This window comes from Podarcis muralis, chromosome 15 (genome assembly GCF_964188315.1).
Source record: "Podarcis muralis chromosome 15, rPodMur119.hap1.1, whole genome shotgun sequence".
Lineage (NCBI taxonomy): Eukaryota > Metazoa > Chordata > Lepidosauria > Squamata > Lacertidae > Podarcis > Podarcis muralis.
This window is the reverse complement of record NC_135669.1, coordinates 1,178,324-1,204,368: the sequence shown is the minus strand read 5'-3', so window position 1 is coordinate 1,204,368 and position 26,045 is coordinate 1,178,324. Positions and strand designations below refer to the sequence as shown.

Sequence of the window (26,045 nt, the reverse complement as noted above, 5' to 3'; positions counted from 1 at the left end):
TTTAAATAGTTCAGCTGGAATATCATCACTTCCACTGGCCTTGTTATTAGCAGTGCTTTCTAAGGCCCATTTGACTTCACTCTCCAGGATGTCTGGTTCAAGGTCAGCAACCACACTACCTGGGGTATACGAGACATCCATTTCTTTCTGGTATAGTTCCTCTGTGTAGAAGAGTGACTAGTGGGGTGCCACAGGGTTCTGTCCTGGGCCTGGTCTTATTCAACATCTATATCAACGACTTGGATGATGGACTCAAGGGCATCCTGATCAAATTTGCAGATGACACCAAACTGGGAGGGGTGGCTAACACCCCAGAGGACAGGATCACACTTCAAAACGACCTTGACAGATTAGAGAACTGGGCCAAAACAAACAAGATGAATTTTAACAGGGAGAAGTGTAAAGTATTGCACTTGGGCAAAAAAAATGAGAGGCACAAATACAAGATGGGTGACACCTGGCTTGAGAGCAGTACATGTGAAAAGGATCTAGGAGTCTTGGTTGACCACAAACTTGACATGAGCCAACAGTGTGACGCGGCAGCTAAAAAAGCCAATGCAATTCTGGGCCTCATCAATAGGAGTATAGCATCTAGATCAAGGGAAGTAATAGTGCCACTGTATTCTGCTCTGGTCAGACCTCACCTGGAGTACTGTGTCCAGTTCTGGGCACCACAGTTCAAGAAGGACACTGACAAACTGGAACGTGTCCAGAGGAGGGCAACCAAAATGGTCAAAGGCCTGGAAATGATGCCTTATGAGGAACGGCTAAGGGAGCTGGGCATGTTTAGCCTGGAGAAGAGGAGGTTAGGGGGTGATATGATAGCCATGTTCAAATATATAAAAGGATGTCACATAGAGGAGGGAGAAAGGCTGTTTTCTGCTGCTCCAGAGAAGCGGACACGGAGCAATGGATCCAAACTACAAGAAAGAAGATTCCACCTAAACATTAGGAAGAACTTCCTGACAGTAAGAGCTGTTCGACAGTGGAATTTGCTGCCAAGGAGTGTGGTGGAGTCTCCGTCTTTGGAGGTCTTTAAGCAGAGGCTTGACAACCATATGTCAGGAGTGCTCTGATGGTGTTTCCTGCTTGGCAGGGGGTTGGACTCGATGGCCCTTGTGGTCTCTTCCAACTCTATGATTCTATGATTCTATGATTCTATGATTCTATGATTCTTGCCACCTCTTCTTGATGTCTTCTGCTTCTGTTAGGTCCTTTCCACTTTTGTCTTTTATTATGGAAATCTTTGTATGAAATGTTCCTTTCATATCTCCAATTTTCTTGAACAGATCTGTGGGAGCCATGAAGTCATGGCAAAGGTTTGTAGCGCCACCTGGTGCCTCGCTGACCTCAGTGACCTGCATGTCCGTGCCTTGCAGTGTATTAAGTGCATTACCATATATGGCGATGGGTGGGTAAAAGCCATGATCGGATGTAGGTAACGTGAGAGATTGGCAAACGGCCATGCGACAGGAGAGAACAAAGAATAATAAAAGAGGAGGAGAGAAGAAGTTCGAATGAGCTGCCCTCCATCCATGAAAATATTGCTGGTTCTCTGTGTCTTTATTTTATGCTAAACAGCGCCATTTGTGACGGCTGGCTCCGTCAAGTGGTGCCCCGTGTGAGGCAACTTAAAGAAAACAGTCTGAGGCAGACTAAGAGGATTTTAAAAGAAAACCGTGTGAGGTTCTTCGATTCACACAACGGCAATCATCGGCTTACCATGCCCGGCAAGGGTTGCAAGCGCTTCACATCTTAAAAAGATCCCGGTGAATTTGATCCCTTTTATCTTGATTTTAGAAACATGGGCAGCTCTTTGTCTACTCCCCAACAGAAATTTTTAAAAGACTTAAAATTTCTCCTCTCCTCCAACAAATTGAAAGTTCCTGAGGGTGATTTGATACAGCTCATTCTGGCCATTGATGAACATTGCCCCTGGTTTCCTGCAGATGGGACTTGGGAATTAAAACATTGGGATAAGATTGGAACACATTTTCATGGACACCCCAGCATTGGTGTTCGGATTTTAAATGCATGGTGCAAGGTTCGTTACGCCATGGGCTCTTTATCACCAAAAAATATCTCCATGGCTGCATTGCCAACATCACCTCCGGCTTCTTTAATTCAGCCTGCTGTGCTGCCATCTGTTCCAGCACTCGCCTTGCCAGCAGCCCCAGACCCCAAACCTCCGGACTACAGTTCCTCACCAGAGGACCCAATCCTGCAAAAATACCGTGGTCTGGCTGGAAATGACCCTACTCTCTCAGTGGTAGAACCAGCCACCCCTTTTCAACGTGCAGTCCTTGCCTGTTCCTTAATTCAGGATACTATGGCATTCCCTGTTATTGTGCCCCCTGCTGGCGCTCCAGCAGGAACTCAAGCCCAACACCAACCTTTTGACTTTAAGATCTTGAAAGAGCTGCAACAGTCAGTAAAGGCCAATGGACTCCAAGCCCCATATACGCAGGCGCTTTTAGAAGCCACATTAGCCCAGCTCTTGGTTCCAGAGGACATCAAGCTTTTGGCCCATACATCAGCTGGTGTATTGTTTGCCCATGAATGGGAAATCGCCTGCCGTGCTTATGCTCCAGCTTTATTACAACAAGCCAGAGGGAATAACCCTAATCTTACCCTCGCAGATGTCATAGATGCCATGATGGGGCGTGGCCCCTTCATTCAGGCTTCAGTGCAAGCCACACTGCTGCAGATCTTATTGAGGGATACTGCTCTTGCTGCTAAACAAGCAATGAGAAAAATTCCAGAACCCACTAGTATTCAGTCTAGGTGGGGTTCAATCAGGCAAGAGGCAAGAGAATCATATTCTTCCTTTATGGACAGGCTGCTTACAGCAGTGAGTCGCCAAATAGAAAATCCTGAAGCCCAACAAATAATTATCAAACAATTGGCCTTTGAAAATGCCAATGAGGATTGTAAGGTTGCGTTACGACCGATAATACACAATCCTACCACAGACACAGCAGCCATGCTTTGCATTTGTCAGTCTGTAGGTACAGCCACCCACAAGGCTCATCTGCTGGCAGCAGCGCTAAATAAAAACCAGCCTGTAGCCACCAATACAGCATGTTTCCAGTGTGACAAACCAGGATCACCGATACCCCAGTGTGGGTAGGACAGTGGCCTCTACCAAAAGAAAAATCCGCAGCAGCGGCAACAGCTTATTTCTGAACAATTGACTTTCGGCCACATTGAACCATCTTCATCCCACTGGCCCCAGTAGACAGGAACGGTTTGCTTTTACATTGCCAGTATATAACATATATATCAGTGGGTTGTCCTGCCTCAGAGCATGCGGAACTCCCCTACACTTTGTCAACATTTTGTGGATGAAGCATTGAAACCTTTCCGCATGCGCCACCTATAGGTGCTGCACATGAGCTGCATCTGGCAGTGTTTGCCTTCCTCACCGTTTGCCTTGCCATCCTTTCCTGCACCGTTATACAAGGAAGAGAAGCAGACTACCCAGTCCAGTTGAAACCACCATATTTCACCTTATCGGCTGGCAAGCAGCTGTCATCAGAATCCTACTCTGGCTGGCAGCATCCACGGCTCAGCCACTCTCGAACTATAAGAACAGCGTTGTTGAATAAGACTTTTAGGGGAGAAAATTATCATAAAATATGGAGGAATAATATTTTTGTACAAGATATGTGACAAGTTGATTTATCGATCCGGCGTGACCCCCGCTAATTGATTTGCGACCCCAATTAGCTACTTATGGCTGCCCGGCACACTTCCCTGCCAGACTCTGCTCCGTCTCCAGCAGCTCTTCAGTCACGCCTTAGCAGAGTTGAACACAGCGGTGAAAACTGTCACGTCCTTTGACAAAGCTTCCAGACAAACACACACAGTACAGGTTTGTCTATTTACAGTTGTTTATTCCGACATTTCTCAGAAAATTCCTGGACTCACTGCAGCCATTATAGACTACGTCCTTTCTCTCTCAAAGACCGAGAGGAACAGAACGAAACTCCTCCCAGCTTCGAAAGCTGACGTCAGAATGCTGAGGCATCATGGGAACAACTTAACCAGTTAAGTTCCAAACCTCACACCCCCTCTTGCCGAACCATTCTGACAAGACCTTTTTTGAGTTCAACACCTTCCCCTTTGCCTTGTGCCCCTTCCCGGCATCTTTCCCAGGCACCTGTTGAACCCCTTCAACACTCCCAGAATCACATTGTGCGACACTTATCCACGCACTTGTGACCTGATACCCTACTGACCCATTAGGGCCAGCAGTTGTGTCTTCTCCGTCAGACTCTTCCCCCTCTGACTTGACAACCCGTCCGTGAGCTTTCTCCATTACGCTTACCGGAGATGAAGCCTCACACCTGGACACTCCTTTCACAACGCTTGGAGATGCCCAAACCTGCCCTGACCCCTGACCCTGGACCTGGTCCCCATCACCGGGTTCTGGACCCTGATTCTGGACCTGGTCCCCATCACCGGGATCAGCCTCTGCCTCCCTCTCCTCCCCTTGAGGAGACTTTGCACCCGTCACCTGGTGACGTATTCCCTTTACCTTGAAAAATTCCTCCAGAGCAGACCCAGTAAACTGTGACCCTCGGTCGCTCTTGAACCCTTGCACCCTGGTGGAGAACTTCCTCCCACATTGTGTGATTTTACACCCTTTTGTGCACCTGTGCAACTTTTGCACATGACTGGGAACCTTAGCACACTGCACCTGTGCTTTTCCAGCATTCCCACCACCCTCCAGAGGTGACTCCAGAACAAAGAAATTGTTCTCCCTCTGCACGTTGACCAGTTGTCTCCCTCCTCTGAAAATGGAACAGGTGTCATTTTCAAAGCAAACATTGTATCCTTGCTTCATTAGAGCTGATACAGATAAAAGACAACAATTCAGTCCCGGCACAACGTAGACTTCTAGCTCCTCCTGTAAAGGAGAGAAAAACACGTTAGCCACACCACAGACTGATTTTTGTGTTCCGTCTGTGAACATAACAGTCAATCCAGTTGAAACAGCCCTGCAGTCCCGCATTCCGCCTGCAGGCTCGCTTATCACAATAGTAGTATCCAACACCCAGCGTGTCACCGTGTCCTGGCTGGAGTTGTTCTTCACAGTTGCCATAGAAGCAGTGATAAGAAAACAACCCTCCCCAGTGTCTGAGCCACGTCCTTCCCTTGCGTTCCCACGCTGGCCTCCTCTCCGAGACTGATTCCCATGGGAACCCAGCTGGTTGACCTTGGCAAACTCCTGCCTTGCCTCTCTGCTCCGGTGGGGGCAAGCTCGACGTACGTGGTCAGCTGACTTGCAAATGTAGCAACAACGAACTTCAGTGGAAAAACACTGCCCGGGGCTCCTCCCAGCTGGCCTCCTTCTCCTTCTTCCGGAAAAGCACTCCTTGCCGGCTTTGCCCCCTCTGAACCGCCATCTCATTCCAGCAGGCTTCTTAAACTTGCCTTTGGAATCCTTCGCCCCCCCCGACTTGCTCACTAGCACTCCTTGAGGCTAAAACATCAGGGACAGGGGCTCCAGCCATCTCTAGGCTTTGTTTACTTCTCCAGGCTCTGGCCTCCTGCTGAAGCTTCACAGCACACGCAGCACATCCCCAGACAGCCCTTTTAGACTCTGCAAACCTGGCAGCAACAGCAGCAGTGGCAATAGTTCCTTCGCCCCCCCTCTGGGGCCCACAGCCCTTCCCAGCTGTGCACCGGCTCTCACGAAGGTGGTCAGCGCCATCTTGCCTTCCTGTTCTGAAGCAGCCATCTCCCGGCCCTTGCTGTCGCCTCCAGCCTCACAAACTCCCTGGAGCGCTAGCCAAGCGGCCTCTGGCTTCCTGGAACCCGAACAATAGACTTCAGATCAGCAGCCAGGTTGCCCAACTTCTTAAAGTGAGCATGGAATGTCCTCCAAGACCTGGCAGCCTGCCATCCTCTTCCGTTCTCCCAAGGGGCCCCAAGCAGTACTTACAGTCAGTTTCAGCTTCTCAGGCTCTCCCTTCTCCGTGGAGAAACGATTCCTTGCTGCTCTCAGCTCCCAGCTCCGCAGCAACACAGGCAACCACTTTGCGTCTTTCAGTCAGCCGCATTTAGCTCCGCAGCTACTCCTTTGCCTCTTAACACCAGGCAAAAAAAAACACCATCTCCTGCCGCTCCGTTGCTCTGAACCGCAACTTCAAACGCATTCCGGCACTTCCAGTGACAGTTTTACAAGCGGTAATTAAGTACCCATAACCTGTGACAAGTTGATTTATCGATCCGGCGTGACCCCCGCTAATTGATTTGCGACCCCAATTAGCTACTTATGGCTGCCCGGCACACTTCCCTGCCAGACTCTGCTCCGTCTCCAGCAGCTCTTCAGTCACGCCTTAGCAGAGTTGAACACAGCGGTGAAAACTGTCACGTCCTTTGACAAAGCTTCCAGACAAACACACACAGTACAGGTTTGTCTATTTACAGTTGTTTATTCCGACATTTCTCAGAAAATTCCTGGACTCACTGCAGCCATTATAGACTACGTCCTTTCTCTCTCAAAGACCGAGAGGAACAGAACGAAACTCCTCCCAGCTTCGAAAGCTGACGTCAGAATGCTGAGGCATCATGGGAACAACTTAACCAGTTAAGTTCCAAACCTCACAAGATATGATTATGTTTGCCAGTTTATTGCATGCTTCTAAATGTTGGTTGTGTATGCCTGCCCCCATTTGTTTTCAAATTAAAGAGGGGAAAGAATCATGGGGCATATATCCAAACTGTCAATATACATTGAAATTCATGTTTAATAGCTCTTGTTCTCTTACAGGAACATACAGTGACCAATCTCAGTGCTATAGGAGTGACACCAGTGCATGGCTAATAAACTAGAAAGGAAGCCTACCATGCAGCTTGGAATCAGAACTCTTATTTTCTTGGCTTCCGGATGGAAGTTGGCTTCGACATTTATTGATTATAGTGATCATTATAGTAGTTATTTGCATTATTTTGTGTTGCTGTATACAATGTCTTCCTTCTTTAATTTCTATATGTACTGCATGGTTCTGCCGTCAGCGGCCTGTTTCCGGCCTCACAAGAGCCGCCTATCGCGCTCGATATAACCGTATTGGTACTGATATATATGACTCTGATTAATTAAATAAAGAAAGAGGGCATGCGGGAGCCATGAAGTCATAGCAAAGGTTTGTAGCGCCACCTGGTGCCTCGCTGACCTCAGTGACCTGCATGTCCGTGCCTTGCAGTGTATTAAGTGCATTACCATATATGGCGATGGGTGGGTAAAAGCCATGATCGGATGTAGGTAACGTGAGAGATTGGCAAACGGCCATGCGACAGGAGAGAACAAAGGATAATAAAAGATACCGGAGAGGAGAGAAGAAGTTCGAATGAGCTGCCCTCCATCCATGAAAATATTGCTGGCTCTCTGTGTCTTTATTTTATGCTAAACAGCGCCATTTGTGACGGCTGGCTCCGTCACAGATCTCTGGTTTTCCCCATTCTATTGTTTTCCTCTATTTCTTTGCATTGCTCGTTTAAGAAGGCCTTCTTGTCTCTCCTTGCTATTTTTTGGAAATCTGCATTCAATTTCCTGTATCTTTCACTATCTCCCTCGCATTTTGCTTGCCTTCTCTCCCCCGTTATTTGTAAGGCCTCGTTGGACAGCCACTTTGCTTTCTTGCATTTGCTTTTCATTGGAATGGTTTTCGTTGCTGCCTCTTGTATAAGGTTACGAGCCTCCATCCATAGTTCTTCCGGCACTCTGTCCACCAAATCTAAATCCTTAAACCTGTTCCTCACTTCCACTGTGTATTCATAAGAGATTTGACTTAGATTGTATCTTACCGGCCCAGTGGTTTTTCCTACTTTCTTCAGTTTAAGCTTGAATTTTGCTATAAGAAGCTGATGATCTGAGCCACAGTCAGCTCCAGGTCTTGTTTTTGCTGACTGTATAGAGCTTCTCCATCTTTGGCTGCAGAGAATATAATCAATCTGATTTCGATGTTGCCCATCTGGTGATGTCCATGTGTAGAGTCGTCTCTTGTGTTGTTGGAAAAGAGTGTTTGTGATGACCAGCTTGTTCTCTTGACAGAATTCTATTAGCCTTTGCCCTGCTTCGTTTTGAACTCCAAGGCCAAACTTGCCAGTTGTTCCTTTTATCTCTTGATTCCCTACTTTAGCATTCCAATCCCCTATAATGAGAAGAACATCCTTCTTTGGTGTCACTTCCATAAGGTCTTGTAAGTCTTCATAGAATTGGTCAATTTCAGTTTCTTCAGCACCAGTGGTTGGTGCATAAACTTGGATTACTGTGGTGTTAAAAGGTCTGCCTTGGATTCGTATCGAGATCATTCTATCATTTTTGAGATTGCATCCCAGTACAGCTTTTGCCACTCTTTGTTGACTATAAGGGCCACTCCATTTCTTTTACGGGATTCTTGCCCACAGTAGTAGATGTGATGGTCATCTGAACTGAATTCGCTCATTCCCATCCATTTTAGTTCACTGATGCCCAGGATGCAATATTTATTATTGCCATCTCATTTTTGACCACATCCAACTTACCAAGGTTCATGGTTCTTACATTCCAGGTTCCTATGCAATATTTTTCTTTACAGCATTGGATTTTCCTTTCGCTTCCAGGCATATCCACAACTGAGCATCCTTTTGGCTTTGGTCCAGCTGCTTCATCAGCTCTGAATCTACTTGTACTTGTACTTGTCCTCCGCTCTTCCTCAGTAGCATGTGGGATGCCTTCCGACCTGAGGGGCTCATCTTCCAGCATCATAACTTTTATATGCCTGTTGTCTTTGTCCGTGGAGTTTTTCTTGGCAGGGATACTGGAGTGGCTTGCCGGTTCCTGCTCCAGGTGGATCACGTTTGGTCAAAACTCTCCACTATGACCTGTCCATCTTGGGTGGCCCTGCACGGCATAGCTCATAGCTTCTCTGGGTTATTCAAGCCCCTTCGCCATGGCAAGGCAGTAATCCATGAATCTGTTACGAGTTCTCCACTTGTCTGATAATAAGTGTTGGAAATGTAAAGAAAATGAAGGAACATTCTTTCACCTCTGGTGGACCTGCCCTAAAGTGAAGGCTTTCTGGGGAAAGATATACAATGAATTGAAAAAGGTATTTAAGTATACCTTCTCTAAGAAACCAGAGGCCTTTCTTTTGGGTATGGTAGGCCAAGGGGTGGTAAAGAAGGACCGAACATTCTTTATGTATGCAACAACAGCAGCAAGGATACTTCTCACGAAGCACTGGAAAACACAAGATCTACCCACACTGGAAGAATGGCAGATGCAACTGATGGACTATATGCAACTGGCCGAGATGACCGGCAGAATCCGAGATCTGGGAGAGGAGACGGTAGAAGAAGACTGGAAAAAAATTAAGATTTACTTGCAAAAACATTGTAAACTGTATGAATGCTAAGCAGGATGCTTGATTATAAACAATTTGGCACCATTAAAATAGATGAAGAGAAGTAGGAAGATAGGTTAAAATGTAAGAAAAAACAATCTTTATTTTGGATAAATATTTGGTTAAATTTAATTGATAGTTAGACAGTAAGGATGGAAGTAAGGTGATAATTTGCTGGACTAAATTTTTTTTAACATGGAAGGTAGGGGCGGGAGATGTGAGGAGGTCACAAGAAGATAAGAAAGTATGTTAAGTTTCGTTATAACTTGGTTTGTCTATTATATTGTAACTTAAAAATTTCAATAAAATATTTATAAAAAAAAAAAAGAATCTGTTACGAGTTCTCTCACCTTCCACACATCTCAAGGTGATGTACAAAACACCAAAATACAAATTATAGAAAACAGTGTAAAACCCCACAAAAAGAACAGCATATAAATTAAAAACAATACAGAATAAGCACACATGGCAGAGATCTCTACATTCAGCTGGGAAAGCTTCTTGGAATGAAAATATTTTCAGTTGTTCTGAGATAGTGAGGACCTCTTGTATCTCATGGGGGGGGGGAGTTATGGTGGGGAGAGGAGAAAGGGGTGTTTTTCTTGCATCTCACTTTTCCAGATTCATGGTCGTGCTTCTAGTGAGAGCACATTCCAAACTGAAGGTGTCACCATGGAGAAAGTATTATTATCATTATAATTGATTCATTTTAATCTTTAAACTGTTTAACATGGTTGCATTAAGATATATCTTTGTTTACTTAAGAGCATATGACATGAAACTATTACATAATATTAAAAATAAAACAACAAACATTCAGTTAAACATTTCTGAATATGTTAACAAAGTTGTGTCAAAGTGTATATACTAAAATTATTACAGTTATTACAGATAATAATTATTACATATAGTAATGTGTATTGCTTAGATTGGTGACCATAAGTAAAAGGTATTTTGTATAAATAACAAGTAGAACTTATACAAATTTATAAGAAGGGGGGGGGGGGAGAGGAGAGGGGGAAAAAATAAAATAGGTCCTTCATTCATGCTGGACTGTGCTGTAGACTATGATGCTGTGGTCTATACCACTGAGCCTCTTGGGCTTGCTAATCAGAAGGCTGGCGGTTCAAATATGCACAATGGTGGAAGTTTGAGCTCCCATTGCTCTGTCCCAGCTTCTGCCAACCTAGCAGTTCGAAAGCACACCAGTGCAAGTAGATAAATAGATAAATGCTGCCATAGCTAAGAAGAAACATAAGCTGGGCGGGGGGAGCCACCATTGGCACCTACACCCTGGAGAGGGGATGGGGCAGCAGAGACCAAAGGAGGCAGTGAGGCAGGGACACCCCATCCCATCCCACCCCATGTGATTTGTTCTGCATCCTCCTAGGCATGGCTCTAGATCCGAGAGTGAGAGATTTGTCTAGCAAGTAGAATGTTTACAGAAACAGGAAGCAAATAGGTGCGTGCAGCAGTATTTGAATCAGGTGTGTTCTTGCATTCCTTGGAATACCACTCGATGGGCGTGGGTGACAATTGGTCAGTGAGACCTATATACCTGCCCACTCCAAAAACCAAATTCTGCCAAGGGCTGCCTCATATTTTGTGCTGCTTGGAAAAAGCAACTGATATTCTACAACGAAGGAACTTTCACACCTGGAAACACCATATGGATGCCTCTTGCCTTTTCAGATCTCAGTTTGGCAGCGAGAGCCTCATTCTCTTTTTTTGTATACATGCTTCCCTGTATTTTCAAATTTCCATATATTTTTGAAAAAACTTAATCACTCAAGTTCTTGACAATCAAACTGTTTATTAGTGTAACATTAGTAGCCTCCCACCAGAAACCTTGACCTCTTTGCAGTTTAGAGATGCTTGTTTGCAGCACAGGTCTCTTGGTCTGAGAAATTGTCTCAACCTGAAAAGCAGTACAGTAGAAGGTAAAATAATGCTATCATCTGTATACGTGCTTGCCTGCTGCTGGAGGGGGAATCTAATTCCCTTCAGCAGTGATCTTAGTTTATTCCTCCAATAGTTCCTGGAAAGATTGCTTGGATTAGGCAACACTAGCATATTTTCCCCAGGTGTCTGTGGGAGGATGGGATCTCTCTCTCTCAAAAGCAAAGTCCGAGTGTGCATTAAAGAGTAATCAAGTCAGTGAACATAATGGGCAGATATAACCCCAAATATAGTGGCTAATGCCACTAAGTGGCTTAAGTGAGAGCAAACTCTGTTGAACTCTGTGGGAATTACTTCAGAGGAGATGCATGTGTAGGACTGCACTGTGAGAGACTGAGCAATGAACGAACTTCCGGGTCAGCGCCATTGGCAATGGCGGAATTCCTCTGATTCAGAGGAACCCGCTCCGCTAAAATCGGGTCTTGCCGCCGCGGCGAAGGCAGAGACCCTCTAAAAATCCCAGGCGGAGGAAGCCTGGGAACGTGGGATTCGGCTCACACCAAGAGCGTCCCCCCTACTCACAGGGAAACCCCTTTTCGGGGGTTCCGAAGTGACGTGGGGTGAGTGGCGCGGTGTTCGAATCGATTGCTATTTTTGCTGAGTGAAGCCGCACAGCCGTTGTCGGAGAGCGCTGACTTTTTTCTGTGGATATTCGGATTTCAAACAACAACCCGTGAGTAGTACGGAAATTGGATTTTTAAAACATTTTTAAAATTCGGCACTGATCGGGGAAGGTCCAAACAGGAAGTCCGCCTCCCCTTTCTGTAAACAATCTAAAGCAAAGAACCTCCAACTAAGGTCGTGGAGAGTTTTTTGGTTTTTTTCTCTGTAAAAGACTTTAATTCTACTTGGATTATAAATCTGATTCAGGTGGAAGTTGGAGTTATGGGGACACTTGGATTTGAAAGGAGAATGAAACAAGATTTGGAATATCCTATAGGCCTTACCTTCAAGTACGGAGGTTTGGCTGGAAGGAACATGGTTGCTGTTGGGTTGGAGTCTCCCCGAGATTTGGTTTTCAATATTAAAGACTATCAAAAAGACTGGCAGAGGAGTCATGAGAGAGATTTAAGAGCCTCGGATTTAAGATCTCCGGGTTGATGGTTTTTTGAGATTGACGGATTTATGTTGGGGACTGAAACCGGGAAGGGGGTATGGGTGGAATAAAAATTGGGAACTTAAAGTGCATATAATATAAGTTGCTTTTTTGTTTTATTTTTATAAGAGTTGGGAAATTCGTGGAAGGGAACTTTTTTTTCGACCTTAGGGAAATGTCTTAAGAATAAGTATTGATATATAGGTTTGGATGAGAGTTAAGATCGGATAAAGTAAAAGTAAAAGTGGCTTTTAAAAATATTGTAAAATTAAGGATTTTGTTGATAAGATGTTTGAAAAAGGAATTTATGTGGTATTGGTAAAAAGACATAAAGGATTAAGTAAAAATGAATTGATGAAAGAGAGAATGTAAAGCTACAGTATTTTAAAACAAATTATTAAGATAAATATTAGGCTGGAAGGATTTGCTGAAACAACAATTTAAATTAGAATACAAAAATGGGAGGTGTGAGGAGGTCAAGGAAATAAGTAAAGGAAGAAAGTTATGTAAAGGTTTGATTTGTTTCTTTTTCCCTTTTTCTTTTTTTTAATGTTTGTATTTTTTCTGTCTTTTTAAAAAAATTCTTTTTTCTTCTTTTTTCTTATTGTAACTTTTAAAATCTTGAATAAATATTATTTTCAAAAAAAGAGAGAGAGACTGAGCGATGAACGTCGACATGAAAAGTTCAAAACCCTAACGGTAGGCTTCTACACTGACTTTTAACAGTTTCTTGAGGGGGCCAAGACCAATATTAAAGGAACAAAGAAAACAAGGGGGGTTTAATCTCCCCCCTCCCCCCCCCCCGTCATCGGGAGGAAGAAGAAGCCGGAAATTACGCTTCGGGAACTTGGGAGCCTTACACAACCCGCGCGTGGTTTGAAACAACCTTATGGACTGATAGAAGAAGAGAAGAAAACACACGGGGGATAACAAATAAACTATTACCTTTTGCCCTTTGGAATATTTGTCGGAAGGCTCTCGGACTTCCCTGCTGTCTCCTGTGTGTTGGAGGACGTGGGGAGAGGAGGGATAGAAGTGACAGACGTGCTGGGAGTGAAGATACAGCATGTGGATTAGGGACTGCCACCGTGTGGGGAGCTAAAAAATTACATTCTAAAAGCAAAGAAGGCGGGAAAGTGCTCCCCCTGGTGGCTGGCTGAAACATCGTGTGGACTGACTTTGTGTGATATATATATAAGATCTAAATTTTTGTATAATATATATTTAAGATGTCCGGGGAAAATGGGAAAAAGGGAATAGGGACCCCAGCAGAGAGACGCCCATCTAGGCAAGAAAATGGAAAAGAAAACAAGGAATATGAGAGCTTACTGGGGGAAATAAGAAAAGAGTGTAAGCAGAATGAGCAATATATATAGAGAAAATTATTGGAGGTCCAGGAAGCCTTAGACAAAAAATTGGAAATGGTGGTGGGAGAGTTGACAGGGAAGGTAAAAGACTTGGAAATAAGAACTAAGGTGGTAGAGGATTCAAACAAACGCAATCAGAAAGATCTAAAGGAAGTAAAAAGACAGACAGAACAAATTAGAGGAGAAATTATAGAAATGAATAGGGCACAGGAGGAGATGTTGGATAATCTATCTACTCTGGAGATGCGTCAAAAAGAGCGAAATTTGAAATTCAGGGGTCTCCCGGAGACGCCAAATGAGAATATAAGAGATAAAATAATAAGAGAACTGGCGGGGTGGATGGAACTAAGAGAAGAAGATATTGGCCCAATGATAATGAATGTCTTTAGAATAAAGGTTAGATCAGTGAAGGCAAGGGCAAAAAAGCTTCCTGGAGACGTTCTAGTCATGTTTAACTCATTGGACATAAGAAATGAAATACTGAGACTGAATTACAACAAAAATCTATGCATAGATGGAGTGAAAATCTTGATTTTTAGGGAGATCCCTGCTAGGTTTCTGAAATGAAGGGGAATTTATAAAGAAATGGTGAGTCTATTGAAAAGGAATGGAATTCAGCATAGATGGGAATTCCCAGAAGGAATCTCCTTTTACTTTAAAGATAAAAGATTCAAACTAACTAGCCCCAAAGAGTTAGAAAAATTCTCCAGAAGATACGACAAAGAGCTAGGGAGGACAGGGAAAATAAAACCAAGACAGGATCAGAAAGAGGAAGGAAAGGAAAAGGAGAAAGAAGAACAATGTCAGGAAGAAGAGGAGGAACAAGAAGAAGAGAGAGAGGAATCAGAAGAAGACAACAATAAAGAACAGTAAATTTAGCGCAACTGAGTGGGTACTCTTAGATAAAAGAAATAATGAATCTGAAAGTATTTTCCTGGAATGTTAATGGGATGAACAATTTAAATAAGAGACGAAAAATTAACCATGTTTTGATTAAACGAAACTTAGATATCATATGCCTGCAAGAAACGCATGTAGCAAAAAAGCATAAAAGAATTTTAAGTAATAAAAAACTGGGCCAAGAGTTTATCGCGTCAGATTCAAACAAAAAGAGAGGTGTGGTAATATATGTAAAAGAGAAGCATGACCCAAAATTAATTTTTAAGGAGGATGAGGGAAGAATATTGATTGTACAAATTGGGTTTCAAGGGGGAAAATGGCTGATTGTGGGGATCTATGCTCCAAACGATAAGAAAGCTGAATTCTATACAAAGTTGAATGAAATAATGCTAGAGTATTTAGATCAGAAATTGATATTACTGGGAGACTTTAATGGAGTAGTGGTACCGGACTTAGATAGATTAACAAAGAGGCGAAATACATATGAAGGTAAACTCCCGAAGGCCTTCTTTGATATGGCCAATACATTGGGAGTAATTGACATCTGGAGATTAAGGAACCCAACAGTAAGACAATTTTCATTCCACTCTTCCACTCTGAACCAAACCAAAGCTTCAGCAGAATAGATCAGATCTGGGTCTCTAAGATTCTAACACCAAGAGTAACTAGAATTGAAATCCTCCCAAGAACCCTGTCAGATCATAATCCGTTATATATGGAATTAAAAGGAAAGGACCCTTCTACACATAGATGGAGAATGAATGAGAGCTTATTTAATGACCAGAGAGTAGTGGAAACTGCAAAAGAGACAATAACAGACTATTTTAAATGGAATCTAAACAAAGAAACACCAATTGAAACAGTCTGGGACGCGAGCAAAGCGGTGATAAGGGGTTTCCTGATTCAAAAAAACAGCTTCCAGAAAAGAGGGAGAGAGAAGAAGAAAGAGGAGATCCTGTCCCAGCTCATCGAGAACGAAAAACAGCTAATAACAAAACCTAAAGATGAAATAATAAAACGAAATATAAAAATGTTCTCTATGGTGGTGGGACAGGAGATCAAATGGAAAATAAAAACCATGAGACAAAAATTTTTTGAGTCGGCCAACAAAGTTGGGAGATTCTTGGCCTGGCAAATAAAAGCAAGACAAAAACAGAACACAATTTGTAAAATAAAAGATGGGAAAAAATGATTGAGGACCCGAAAGAAATTAGAAAAGTATTTCAGAGATTCTATAGAGATCTATATAGGAAAGATAAAGAAGACAATAAGAGAATAGAAAAGTATATCCATGACCATAAACTACATCAAATCTCAGAAGAAGAAAAAAGAATGCTTAACCAGGAGATAACAGAACAAGAGGTCACAAAGGCAATAAAAAGAATGAAAATCGGGAAGGCCCCAGGACCGGACGGTATCTCAGCAAAGTACTATAAAACACTATCGCAATACCTGACACCTGTTCTAAGTGAAGTAATGAATAAAGTCTTAAGAGAAGGAAAGATGCCAAACACCTGGAAAGAAGCTTATATTACACTGATCCCAAAGAAAGAGGGGGATATATTAGATGTAAAAGATTTCAGGCCAATTTCGTTATTGAATAACGACTATAAGTTATTTGCGGATATACTAGCGAATAGACTAAAAATGGTGTTAAATAAGGTGATACACAAGGACCAAACAGGCTTTCTGCCGGGGAGGCAATTAAGGGACAACGTAAGAAACCTGATAAATATAATTGAATATCTTGAAGTCAGAAATGAGAAACAGGCAGTATTATTGTTTATAGACGCGGAAAAAGCGTTCGATAATGTTTCTTGGCATTTCATGAAAGAAAACTTAAAAGTACTAGGAATTGGTGAATTTTTTTTGAGAGGTATTGACACGATTTATTCGGACCAAAAAGCAAAGTTAATAATTAATAACAACATATCAGATAACTTTGAGATAACTAAAGGTACTAGGCAGGGATGCCCTTTGTCTCCCTTGCTATTCATTACAGTCCTAGAGGTCTTGAATAAGAAGCTAAGAGAATCATCAGAAGTCAGAGGCATTAAAGTGGGACGAAAAGAATTTAAGTTAAGAGCCTTCGCAGATGATCTAGTCTTAACGTTGGAAGAACCAAGACAAAGTGTGAAAGAGGCAATAAAAAGAATGGAAGAGTTCGGGAAGGTATCAGGGTTTAAACTTAACAAAAACAAGACGAAAATGCTAGCAAAAAAATTGAAGAAAGAAGAGATGGAAGAATTACAAGTAGACTCAGGAATCGCGATAGCTAAAAAAATAAAATATTTAGGAATTTGGATGACAACAAAAAATATAAACCTGTACAAGGACAACTATGAGGTGGTATGGAAAGAAATTAAGAAAGATATGGATATATGGAGTAGACTAAAATTGTCATTATTAGGCAGAATCTCTGTGATAAAAATGAATATATTACCTAGACTGTTATTTTTATTTCAAGCAATACCAGTGGTAAAAGGGATAAGACAATTTAAGGATTGGCAAAAAAACTTAGCGAAGTTTGTCTGGCAGGGGAAAAGGCCAAGGATAAAAATGAAGATACTAGTAGATAAGAAAGAGAGAGGAGGTTTTGATTTACCAGACCTGACTTTATATTATGAAGCATCGTGCTTGGTATGGTTAAAATACTGGCTGAGCTTAGAAAACACTGACCTATTAGATTTAGAGGGCCATGATAATAGATATGGTTGGCATTCGTACCTATGGTACAACAAAGTAAAGGTACATAAAAGTTTTCTAAACCATGTGATTAGGAAATCTTTATATGAAGTATGGGATCGGAATAAAAACCTCCTGGAAAGAAAGACACAGTGGTGGATATCACCAATTGAGGTGCTGACAACAAAAAAAGTAAACATGGAAGGGGAAAGAGTAACATATGAGGATATTATTAGGAAAACAGACCAAGGGATAAAGCTCAAACCATATGACCAAATTGAAAAGATGTTAACAGGGTGGCTGCATTACCATCAGATCAGTGATTTATTAAAGGAAGACAAAAAGAGAAATGGGTTCGAAGATAAAAAATCGAAATTCCAAATCGAGTTAATAGACTGTAAAGATAAAATTTTATCAAGAATGTATAGCTTATTGCTAGAATGGTATACAAAAGATGAAGAAGTAAAGGAATCAATGATAAAATGGGCAATTGATATTGGACATAACATTGAATTCGATGCGTGGAAAAGATTATGGAAGGAGGGTTTGAGATTCACAGGATGCATGGCTTTAAAGGAAAACTTGCTAAAAATGATGTATAGATGGCATTTGACGCCAGTAAAATTAGCTAAAATGTATAGGGAAAAAGAAAGAAAGTGTTGGAAATGTAAAAAGGCAGATGGGGACTATTTCCATATGTGGTGGACCTGCGATAAGGTAAAAAAAATTTGGGAAGCAATTTATAATGAACTCAAAAAAATATTTAGATATACTTTCCCCAAAAGACCGGAAGTGTGTCTATTAGGCTTAATAGGAACAGAAATTAAAATAGAAGATCACAATTTGTTCATGTATGCTACAGCTGCCGCGAGGACCCTTCTGGCCCAAAGATGGAAAGTACAAGATATACCAACTATACAGGAGTGGCAGGCGAAGTTGACAGAATATGCAGAACTTCCCAAACTGACAGGGAGGATCCGGGACCAGGGAGATCAAAGATACCAAAATAACTGGAGTAAATTTATTGAATATTTAAAGAAGAATTGTAAAGAGGTCAAGACACTAGCAGGATTGACATAACACCTCCAGTGTATAATAGTACTAATTTGAGAATGATGTGTGTGATGGAAAGAGGATAAATATACCAGTTGTCTGGAGGGAGGGGGGTCGTGACTCGGCAGAGTCAAAGGGAATGTATGGTGCTATTACAATTTGTTGGAAAAGAATATGTAAGGAAAACAATAAAAATTCACTTAAAGGTAAAGGTAAAGGTACCCCTGCCCGTACGGGCCAGTCTTGCCAGACTCTAGGGTTGTGCGCTCATCTCACTCTATAGGCCAGGAGCCAGCGCTGTCCGCAGACACTTCCGGGTCACGTGGCCAGCGTGACAAGCTGCATCTGGCGAGCCAGCGCAGCACACGGAACGCCGTTTACCTTCCCGCTGGTAAGCGGTCCCTATTTATCTACTTGCACCCGAAGGTGCTTTCGAACTGCTAGGTTGGCAGGCGCTGGGACCGAACGACGGGAGCGCACCCTGCCGCGGGGATTCGAACCACCGACCTTTCGATTGGCAAGTCCTAGGCGCTGAGGCTTTAACCCACAGCGCCACCCGTGTCCCTTAAAAAAAAAAAAAAATTCACTTAGGAAAGAAAAAAAGAAAAGTTCAAAAATTGCCATGACCTTATCATATCCCTAATATTGGCCCCAAAGCCACTATCTGCAGTAGCCTTTCCCAAACTGGTGCCTCAAGAGGTTTTTGACTACTAGTCCCATCATCCCTGATCATTGGTGTCAGGGGCTCAGGAGCAGAGGCGCAGGGGAGAGAGGAAATGGAGAGCGAAGGGGAAGAATCTGAGGGCAGCGGAGGGCAGAATGACAGTGACCCGAGAGATTCCATGAGCCTCTCCAGTGAATCAGAAGATTCCCAGAAGGGAGCGCCGATGGCCAGGGCAAGGGGGGTCCCAGGGAGGACACACCAGAAGCAGGGGGCCAGCGGAGACTCCCAGAGCAGTAGCTGGAAATCAGGGCCAGCTTCCCCACCGGAGCGTAGTGGGGGGGAAGAGTCTCATAGGTCAGAGTCAGCCTCTCCTCCGGCAAGCAGCGACAGAAGCAGTATAACGGTCAGAAGGAAGGTGGCAGGCTGGGCGCGCGCGCCAAGTTCAAATGTACAGGCGCGCGGGACAGCAGAAAGCCCGGATTGGGAACCAGGTCCTAAAGCCCGCCGGAGGGAGGGGGAAGACTCGGGGGGGTCAGCGTCAGAAGAGTCCAGAAAGGGGAAAACCCCGGAGGACAGGCGGACCCAGAGGAAAAGGGAGCAGAGGAAGAGGTGGAGCAAGGCTAGGGTCTTAAACTGGTGTCTGGGGGGAGGAGACTCAGATGGAGCTTCGACGGTCTAGAGTTTCAGACGTAGGGCTGCGCGCCACGGCTGTAAAACCAATAATGAACTTCAATAAAGACTTTTGTATATAAAGAGATACTGGCGTTGGTCCTCTGTGAGCTAGGACCTGAGGCAGCTCTGACAATTGGCTATGCTGGCTATGGCTGATAAGAGTAGGAGTCCCAAAAATCTGGAGGGCACCAGATTGGAGAAGGCAGAGCAATGTTTGTTCTTCTGGATGTGGCTGGACTCCAACTCTCATCAGCCATTGCCAGCCCAGCATCGCCAAGAGCCAGGGATGATAGGAGTTGGGAGTCTAGCAACTTCAGGAGGGTCACAGAGTCTCTCTCACTGATGTAGTGTGGTTGTATAATCCTGACTTTTCTGATTTATCTGCCAGGGGTTGTATTCAACATAGCACAAAGGACAACGTTATGCAATGCCATCTCTCCACTGCCCGCCCCCCTTCCGGGCGCTCTCCCCACACCAAAAATATGATATGGGTCCGACTCTTTCCAGTTTTGGAGATGGTGAAGGAAGGAGAGTGGATCCCATATGTTGTGATAGGGCAAAAAATAAAATATGTAAATCACTTTGCAGATTCAAAAACCACAACAAAAATGCTAAGCATTTGAGAGTAAACATGGCACAGTGGCTGGAACAAGACCACTGGAGATCCAGGTTCAAATCCCTGTCCATTCAGACATGAAGTGGCCATGAGCTGGTAATTCTCTCTCAGCCTGGCCTACCTTGCAAGCTTGTTGTACATATGAAAAGGGAAGGGGGAAACAATGTACAGCACCCCCAGCTCTTTGGTGGAAAGGCAGGACATGCATGTAATTAATGCATATTTCCTTTGCAGGCAGAATTAATGGCAAGAGCAAGCCGCCGTCTTGATACCCAATCCATGCTTAGGAGTTGCTAGTGACTTCCCCAACGGAGTGGCAACAAAGCGGGTAACTCCCGCTCGGCTCCGTGGGGCTTTTGCCAGCAGGATCGGGCACTTTGCTTAACCCGATCATCTGCGCGTTTCTTCAGAAGTCGGCCCTGCTAATGGCAGGGGGTTTTGCTCTACCGAACACGCACGCCTTTCTTCCTTCCGGGCTACGGTTAAAGGCAGAGGAACTTTGGGTTTCTGTTTGGTTTGCAACTTTGCAACTTGAGCAGAGTCCGCTTCTTGTCGGCGGCCGCATGGTCTTCTTTGCGCGCGCTCGCGCCCCGCCGAGGATGCCCAGGTGAGCCCCCCCCCCCAGGGCTCCCGCTCCGACGGAGCGCTCGCTCTCGCCGCCGCCGCACCCCGGAGGATGGGCGGCCTCTGCGGGCGCTCTCGGCGCACCCGGCACTCACATCCGGGGCTGGCTTTGGCTCCGGGAACCAGCAGCAACCCGGAAAAAAGAGGCGCTGCCGAGGCGCGACGGGAGCTGCTCGCGGCCGCGCCGCCTCCGAGTGTCGCGGGCCATGTCCGGGGCGCGCCGGCCAGAGACGCAGCTGGGTGAGTGCCGGGCGCGGGAGCAGGCGCGCAACAGGCGCGGGCGGGCGGAGGCCGCGAGGGACGCGCACAGCCGAGGGGGCCGGGGCGGGGGGATGCCCTTCGCGGGGAGGACGGGGCGCTTGGGACGGCCCGATGCTCCCAGAAGCAGCCGCCCGCTGGGGCTCAGCCCGGAACCTGTCCAGAAGGCCGAGGCACCGGGCCAAGAAGCGAGAGGGCCTCTGGGCATGTGCTGGGATCACCGGGACAACGAGGGCACCAAGTTCCTCACTAGAAGAAGTTTCTAGGTCAAAGGGACGGGAAAAGCTTTTTGAAAAGAAACCCAAGCACGCGTGGCGGGGCTCTTTGCGTCTTTCCTCTGAAGTAAGCCCTGGGAACGCCAATGGTCCCGACTCCCAAGTCGCCGCGTATGAATGCGGCATCATGGAACTCCCGTTGCTGATCCACGCTCCCCGCGTGCAGTCTTAGTGGGCTAAGAAAATGTAAGAAACTTGGAGTCGGAGTTTTTGCAGCCTCCGAAGTAAACGCCCACACCCCGCGAGATCAATGCGACTTTCCTCCCACGTCCGCGTGCAGACAGATCATTCCTTTCCATGCAGCGTCTCTGGAAATCCCGGGAAGAGCGGCTGTGCTGCGCTTTGGCACTGGGCGAGGCAGGGGTGTGCGTCCCTTTGCGCCGGGCCAAGGCATCCTTTAAAACAGCAACTGAGTTCTGGCTCCTCTCCAGACCTTTAACTGTGTTCAAAGAGGATTAGACCAATTTGTGGAGGATCTCAGTGGCTGTTAACCCTGGTGAAATATGCTCTCCCTCACTATGGGAGGCAGAAGTGCTTCTGAATACCAGTTGTTGGGCATCCCAGGGTGGGAGGGCGGGGGCTGTTGGACTTTGGTCTGCTTGCGTTCTTCCCAGGGGCATCTGGGTGGCCACAGTGAGAACAAGATGCTGGACCTGATGGGCCACCAGCCTGATCCACCAGGGCTCTTCTAATGTTCTTACCTTAGCCCAGTCTGCGGTTGAGAAGCAAGGGTGGTGCTCCCAGGGGATCTCGCCTTAAGAAGCTCAAGGTCACACACTGCCTGCCCACACATTGTCCTGCTTGACTTTGTGGGGCAGCTCAAGATAGGTGCTGGGATTTGGTGATGGCTGAGAGGAGTGGGAGGTCCCAGGTCCGAATTTTAACTTGACTGCAAGCCAACTAGGTTGCTTCATTTGCAATAGGCACATGATAATACTGGCCTACTTTCCAGGGTTGTTGTAAAGATGATTCACACAAAGTATGTCAAAATGTGTGTGTGTGTGTGTGTGTGTATTCCATCCTGAAGAACATAGGATGTTACCTTGTATTGAGTCAGACCAATAGGGGGGTGGGGAAGCCTGTTTCAGCTCAAGGTGGGTCCCAGGTCTTAAAACTCCAAACCCTTTGCATGGACTGTGAGGGGTTTCCTACAGGAGTCTTTCTCAGCCCTTCCTGGGAATTGAAGAGGGTGCCTTCTGCATGCCAAGCGGGTGTTCTGTCACTGAGCCCCAGTCTTTCTCTGCTTGGATAAGTACATCCACACCATAATAGACATCACAGTCATGGAGTTTAAAAGGGCACACACAGCCTGAGGATGCTTCAGGATGCATGTTTATTGTGGGGGTTGGTGCTCCTCATCTGTTTAAGTTTTTTTGCAGTGCAGCATGATTTTGCATTAAAATGCTAGCCTGGCCACCCCACCCTACCCAATCCAGATTTACACTTTGTGCTGGAAATGTAATAAGTAAAAACAAAGCAAAACCTGTCACGAATGGCCTGTTTGAGGTATCTTAAAAACCCATTTTGGGATGCGGGTGGCGCTGTGGGTTAAACCACAGAGCCTAGGACTTGCCGATCAGAAGGTCGGCAGTTTGAATTCCTGCGACGGGGTGAGCTCCTGTTGCTCAGTCCCTGCTCCTTCCAACCTAGCAGTTCGAAAGCACATCAAAGTGCAAGTAGATAAATAGGTACCGTTCCAGAGGGAAGGTAAACAGCATTTCCGTGCGCTGCTCTGGTTCACCAGAAGCAGCTTAGTCATGCTGGCCACATGACCCGGAAGCTGTATGCCGGCTCCCTCGGCCAGTAAAACGAGATGAGCGCCGCAACCCCAGAGTCGGTCACGACTGGACCTAATGGTCAGGAGTCTTTACCTAAAAACCCATTTGCACCAGTAAGCCTACATCGGGAGGCCCCCACAGAAAGCACCATAGAAGTGTTTTGCTATTGCGTCTATGGTCCATGGAGAGTTTTATATAAAGAACAAGAGAAAGTAGACTCTTCAAATGAGGACCTCTCCACCTCTTCATTAGCACTACTAGTATTAAAAATCCATTGCAATGTCTATTTTTCTACTCAATAAAATGCATTCTCTGTTCCCATTGGTATCTCTTTAGCTTTGTTACTGCTGTTCATCTGAAATAAAAGTTGCTGCCCTGGATGCTGATTGCGCCAAAATAGGATGTCTGTGCCTTGAAACCTCCCAGAAACAGTTTCTCTATTGCATTTGTATTCCACTCATCTTCTAGGACAGGCACATCTAACAGGTGGATTGTGATCTACTGGAAGATCACTGGACGTCGGACGTCTGTGGTAGATCACTGGTAGATCAGTGGCTCCCCCAAAGAAGCTGAACAACTTTGGCTCCCCTAAAAAAAGCTCAACATTTTGGCCCTTCACCCCCCCCCAAAAAAAACGGGCCTTCCCTCCTCCCTAAAAGCAGATCAACAAGTTTGACCTGAACCCCCCAAAAGGGGGTAGATCACTGCCAGTCTTTAACTCTGTCAGTAGATGGCAGTCTCTTGGGAGTTGGCCACCCCTGCTCTAGGACACTTGGGGCACCTACACACTGTCCCATGTTATCTTCAACCAGAGAAGGAGAGAGAAAGAGGAAGGTGACCTTGGGGTCATCCATTGAGCTGTATAGAGATTTGAACTCTGCCCTCTTAAGAAAGGAAACAGAGTCCTGCTGGATCAGGCCAGAAGCTCATTTGGCTCATCATGTGCTCTCTTGGTGGCCAACCAGATGCCTATGGGAAGCCTGCAAGCAGATCCTCTTGAGTTTGCTGCCAGATGTATTGGGATGCATCCTTGTGGCTTTTTATTCTCCCACCACAAAGTATTTGTGAACTTGGATAATGTGAAAGGACCACCATGCAGCCCTGCCAAACCTGGTGCCCTCCAGGTTCCCCTCAGCTCAGCCAGCGCAGGCGTGCGGATTGGAGCTGTTGTGGAGAAATTATGGAGAGCCCAGCTTGGGGAAGCCAACCCTGGACTTTTCCCTAGGGTGTGATCGGGTGGGGCTTAACCAGAACCAGAGAAAATAAGGCTTGCTTCTTCTTTTTATGACTGCTTGGTGTGAAATGTGATTTGGACATTCACATGTTGCAAACAGGTCTCTCTGTGGGTAATTGCAGAATCCTCTGTGCACTGGGTGTTTGAGTGAAAGGTATTAACTGTGGGACAGAGGTTACCCAATCTGGGGATGGGGTTCTGCATCTTTGTGCTTATGGTCAATAAAATCGTGCAGACTGTATCCCCCACCTACCCATTATTTCCCAGGCTCAAGTATTCTTCATTATATTTAAGTTAGAAACCTATATGCATTATACCTTGGAATAATTGGAGAACATATGATTGGATTCAGGATACTTAGCTTTTCTGTTAGTTTGCTTCAAATATTCAAAGCACCTCCCCTATATCGTCCGGCTAGTTTTGGTGTTATCCTTGTATTGCAGATGGGGAAGGAAGCTGCTGGTTTGCCTAAAGCAATCCTGTGAGAAGATATTTTAACTGGAACTATTATGCTGCATCAGCTCTTAAAATGGTTGCAAACAAACAAAAATAGAGTGGATGCTTTTTTCTTTGGCTACTTATTGAGCACTGTTAATGTTACCACATTCCTTCATGGAAAGGCTCGTCTGCCCCTACATTAGAGGCAGAATACTCCATAGCTGAAGCTCGTCTCTTTTTCATCTCCATGCCAGACAAAAGCTTCCCTTGTTAAAATTCTGCCTACCTTACAAATGTTTCAGAAGCCTGCCGTAAGAAGAGCCTTGGCAACCATAAATACTGCAGAAGCTCTTATACAGGAACATCAGAAAATCTCAGCATGGATCATCACCTCTTTGCCTGCTCCTCAGATTTGGAAACATGTCTTGGCATGAGTTGAGGTTGAGGAGCTGCAGTGATGAGGGCTGCAAAGGTGCCCTGGATTTAAAGCACATTTTCCTCTCCCGTCCAAAAAACAATTCTGGAAATTATAGTTTACCCTTCACAGAGCTGCAGTTCCCAGCACCTTTAACAAACTAACAGTTCCCAGGATTCTTTGGAGGTGAAAATGTGCTTTAAATGCGTTCTAATGTATGGTGTGTGCACAGCCAAAGTTGGCTTTTCCTCTTCAGATATGTATTTTGATTCACAAGATACTCTGTAATGTCCATTGTCTGGATCTCTTCTGCATCAGTGGTCCTTGTCCCTTCCCCACTTTATTGAAAAGGGATTTTTCTGGTGTGCCTTCCTCTTACACACAATGTAAGTCAGCATGTGCTTTGTGAACACCCAAAGAGGAAGCTATGTAGACTGCAAGCACAGAGGAACTTGGCAGCCTTCCCAGGGGATGAGGTTCTGAAAAATAAGGGTCGGTCGAGCTGCTTGGCTTCATACAAAACAGCCTTTCTATCGCTGGAGGGTTGAATGCCTTGCCAGAATAGGGAAACAATATTTTTTCTTTCTTAGGGTGTGCTTGTTTACTTGTGCATTTG

The 26,045-nt window shown here is 45.0% G+C and overlaps 1 protein-coding gene and 1 pseudogene across 4 annotated transcripts in view; one reads left to right on the top strand and one right to left on the bottom strand.

The window, feature by feature from the left end:
• The window catches only part of LOC144325704 (uncharacterized), a 32,478-nt pseudogene extending 11,239 nt beyond the window's left edge, over positions 1–21,239 (bottom strand).
• Positions 20,886–26,045, top strand: part of PLEKHA2 (pleckstrin homology domain containing A2) — a 106,038-nt gene continuing 100,878 nt past the window's right edge. The window contains exon 1 of one of the 4 annotated variants that reach the window (XM_028708044.2): positions 20,886–21,014. The gene's annotated coding sequence lies outside the window, so the exon portion shown is untranslated. Of the gene's footprint in view, positions 21,015–21,103; positions 21,272–26,045 lie in introns of those variants that run through there. The other 3 variants (XM_077919855.1, XM_077919853.1, XM_028708043.2) reach the window with 3 other exon arrangements.